We start from the raw sequence: 4,162 nt of genomic DNA on the forward strand, positions 1-4,162 counted from the left end.
TGTACATTCTACAGTGAACAAAGTACATTATACAGTGTACAATACACTGTACATTCTACAGTGCACAATACACTGTACATTCTACAGTGAACAAAGTACATTATACAGTGTACAATACACTGTACATTCTACAGTGCACAATACACTGTACATTCTACAGTGAACAAAGTACATTATACAGTGTACAATACAATGTACGTTCTACAGTGCACAATACACTGTACATTCTACAGTGTACGAAAGATTGTAAATTCTACAGAGTACGAAACATTGTAAATTCTACAGTGTACGAAACAGTGTAAATACTTCAGTGTACAATACACTTTACTTACTACAGTGTACAAAACACTGTAAATTCTACAGTGTACAATGCGTTTTACTTACTACAGTGTACAAAACGCTGTAAATTCTACAGTGCACAATGCACTGGAAATTCTACAGTGTATCAAAGAATTATAATAAAAAGATAGTTCTTTCAGAGGTGTGTACACGCATTTTTCATTTTCCTGTGTACTGTTTTTGGGCTATAAAGTAAACACAAGACGGATGAAACAAAGTCGTCACAGCCTGACATGGGATCCTTCTTTCACATAAAAAATCAATGAAATATTCTGGATATAGCAAACTATTATGTAAATTATCAAAATGAAATGCTTTTATCCTCTGCGGATACTAGAGGAACACTGATGCATCTATTCTTGTTAACCAATACAGCCCAAAGAGAACTAGCTTTAACATGTACGCAGAGAATTCGCAACAGCAATTAATATTCCTTGCATTATTACCTTGCAGTGTGCGAAACATTTTAAATTCTACAGTGTACGAAACACTGTAAATACTACTACTACTACTACAAAGTAAATTCTTTAGTGTACAATTCTTCAGTGAAACTGTACAATGCACTGTAAAAACTACAGTGTGTGAAACACTGTAAATACAACATTGTACAATACGCTGTAAATTCTTAAGTGTTCTCTACACTACATACTGCAGTGTACAGACGCTGTAAATTCTACAGTGTACAATGCACTGTAAATTCTAAAGTGTTCGAAACACTGTACATTCTAGTACTTGTACACTACGCTGTAAGTTCTACAGTATGCAATAAATTGTAAGCTGTACAGTGTACAGTACAATCTTGAAAGTACATAACTAAATTATTAAATTCGGGGAGTAATAATTGATCTTAAAAGTTATTTTTTGTTTTGTGGGATGCACCTTAACAATTTGACGAGGCAATTTTATCTCGGGTAAATAGGGTTGGCGTAAAAACGAGTCCAAAGATTTTTTGTTAAAACATGGTATATTTACATAACTCTTTGTTCCTACTTTAAAAGGTAGCTTCTTGTAATAACTTTTTTTCGAAAATAAAAATTGCTTTTGAAAAATTGATCTCCATTGTTCAATAAATTTTTCCAATTTTTTTAATATTATTTATATGAATAAATATGATTTTAGCATGTTCATCGAATACTAAATATTGTGGTTTTCAGATAAGAATTTTTTTAAGAATGTTCGGAAATGATTTTAGTTACAGAACCTAGGTAACCAGAGGTGTTAGGGAGAAAGAATTATATATCTCTATTAAATGTTTCTGTAAGAGAACGTAAATTGAATCGTTATTTATAGACCAGGGAAGAATGTTTATTTTTATTGAGTGGGTTAGAAGGGAGGGGACCAAGAAAGTGTCGATGATCCGAAGTGGATAAGGGGAATATAAATTTGACCATCAAATGGACAGTTTTTACCGTCAATTTATTCCATCCAGTATTTTTGGCCACAATTTAAAAATTTAATCAAAACAAATCCTTAAAAGATTATATTTAAAGACGAGGGGGGTAGGTAATTTAATATTTCTACCTATTGGTGAGATGGCATGGCGTCTGGTCATAGAGAATAGAATATATAGAGAGGAATTAAAAGAATCTCTCGGAATGAATTTTTTTCAGTCCCTTTAAGCCTGAAAGGGAGTTCAAAGTGTACAAATCATGTAAATGTTTACAAATTATATGCAGTAGAGTACATTAATACAGTATGTTCCCTAGACTATCCATTATAATTTCGAATTTTTTAAACTGTTAAATAAATCTCATTTAGAAAATCATTTTTAGGGTTTTATTGCCTAATTGGGGAAAATAAATTATATTTAGGGGAAATAATTAATTTTAAGTATAGAGTATCATAAACGATGAAAAAAACTTGCCTTTTGATTGTTTCCCAAAAACTTGCCTTTTAATTATTTCCCAAAAACATCAAAATTTACCCTCCCCCACCCCCCTCCAGTGCAGGGGGAAAACGTTTTGCAGTTTTCATTCAGAGGAATCATCCTTTTTTCTTATTGACACTTAAATATAAAGACTTAGATATATATTTTTTGCGTGACGCGGCCGGATTTTTGAAAATCACACTGTAAAGGCCATAAATGTACCATTATAATTCTAGAAAATATACACCCTTGGTTTTATTAACACCAATTTTTGGGAACGATATCATATCTATATAATCGTTCAATATGATGCTAATTTATTTTATAAAGAAATTCTAAAAATTTAAAAAACATTTCCAAATTTCTTGTTACTTCAGAAAAACGCAATGTTAATAAATGTCATAGCACAATAGTTTGGGTTATTTGATGTTGAGACAATTTTTTGAGCTGAGCGTTAGGAACAATACAGGAGGTGGCATGAGTTAACTATTTCTGGGGGTATCTCACGAGGAATACGAGCGGGGGAAGGCAGGCGACCCTGTGCCACCACTTTTCCCCCTTCCGTGCCACATATTAGTTTTTTTCTCTTCCGACAGCCATGAGCCACCACTATTTACCCTTCCAGGCCACCACATTTGACTCTTCCAGACAAAACTGCTTTTTTAAATGGTATAATTAAGGCCTTTAAAGTGTGATTTTCAAAATCCAGCCGCGTCACTAAAAAAATATAAATTTAAATCCTTATATTTAAGTGTCAATAAGGATTCCTCTGAATGTAAACTGCAAAACTTTTTTTTCGCAAATATAAATTCTGATTATAAAAAATGGCTTAATTTGGAGAGCAATATGAATATTAAAAATAACGCACCATAAAATACACTTCAGTTTTTACTCTAGTGTGAAAATGTGCAATGTGTTAAGAGAAAATTACGTTAAAAGACGTGTTTTTTTGATAGAATCTGTGACGCGTAAGTAATGACGGTAAATATTGTGATTTTCATAATATTCTTTTTTCTTCAGACTACTCTGCACAGTTTTTCTCTGCTCCCACAATACGAAAAATTACTTAGTTTAACTGCTAAAATCTAAAACAAACTACCTCTGTTTTATATATTAATATATTAATCTAGTACATTCTTACGTAAATTTGAAAAAATGGTTTGAGTTTTGCTTTTTGCGTGACGCGGCGGGATTTTTGAAAATCACACATTGAAGGCCCTAAATGTACAACTTAAAAAAGTAGTTTTACCCTGAAGAGTCAAATGTGGTGGCCCGGAATGGGAAATAGTATTGGCTCATGGCTGCCGGAAGAGAAAAATGCTAATATGTGGCACTGAAGAGGAAAAAGGGTGGCTCATGGCCGCCTGCCTTCCCCAGCTCGGCATACCGGAAACTACCAAACATTTTGTGACATTTAAGCTATTTCATTTTCCATAAAAAATAATAAATTTTTTGCATGACTTAATAATCCGTTCTAGACGAAACAAATCTAAGATCAACCTAATTTTTTTAATAATTAGATATTACAAATCGATTAGTTTGCAATGCATGAAAAAATAGTCTTTTTTAGAGTGTTAGAGTGGCCAAAATGAACGGATTGTACGGATTTTTTTAAGTTTGACCAAAATATTGCACGGAATGTACAGTTAATGTTTCAAATTGTACGGATTTTCAGGATTTTTAGCCAGCAAAAAACATTTTTTTTCGATTTTGACTGAACAAAAGCCAATTTTTGCATGAAAATTTTCTTTAAAAAAGTCTCGTCAAATTGAAGTTCAGCTTATTTACTTCAATCCGAATTATATTGGGTTGAATATTCTCCAGAAGTGTTCATTCGAGAATATTCTCCAGAAATACATGACGTCCCACAATAAAATCTTTGCAGTATGGGTATTTGGTACTGAGGGAACAATATTCGTTTGATTTTTACAATCGAGGTGTCATTGAAACGCTAAA

General features: G+C 32.5%; 1 protein-coding gene across 1 annotated transcript in view; it reads left to right on the forward strand.

Moving 5' to 3' along the window:
* The window catches only part of LOC111701017 (uncharacterized), a 6,421-nt gene extending 4,993 nt beyond the window's left edge, over positions 1-1,428 (forward strand). Inside the window, exon 9 of the mRNA XM_023472125.1 lies at positions 1,259-1,428. The gene's annotated coding sequence lies outside the window, so the exon portion shown is untranslated. The remainder of the gene's footprint in view (positions 1-1,258) is intronic.
* Positions 1,429-4,162: the final 2,734 nt, after the last annotated feature.

The sequence above is a fragment of the Eurytemora carolleeae genome, unplaced genomic scaffold (genome assembly GCF_000591075.1).
Source record: "Eurytemora carolleeae unplaced genomic scaffold, Eaff_2.0 scaffold345, whole genome shotgun sequence".
NCBI classification, from domain to species: domain Eukaryota; kingdom Metazoa; phylum Arthropoda; class Copepoda; order Calanoida; family Temoridae; genus Eurytemora; species Eurytemora carolleeae.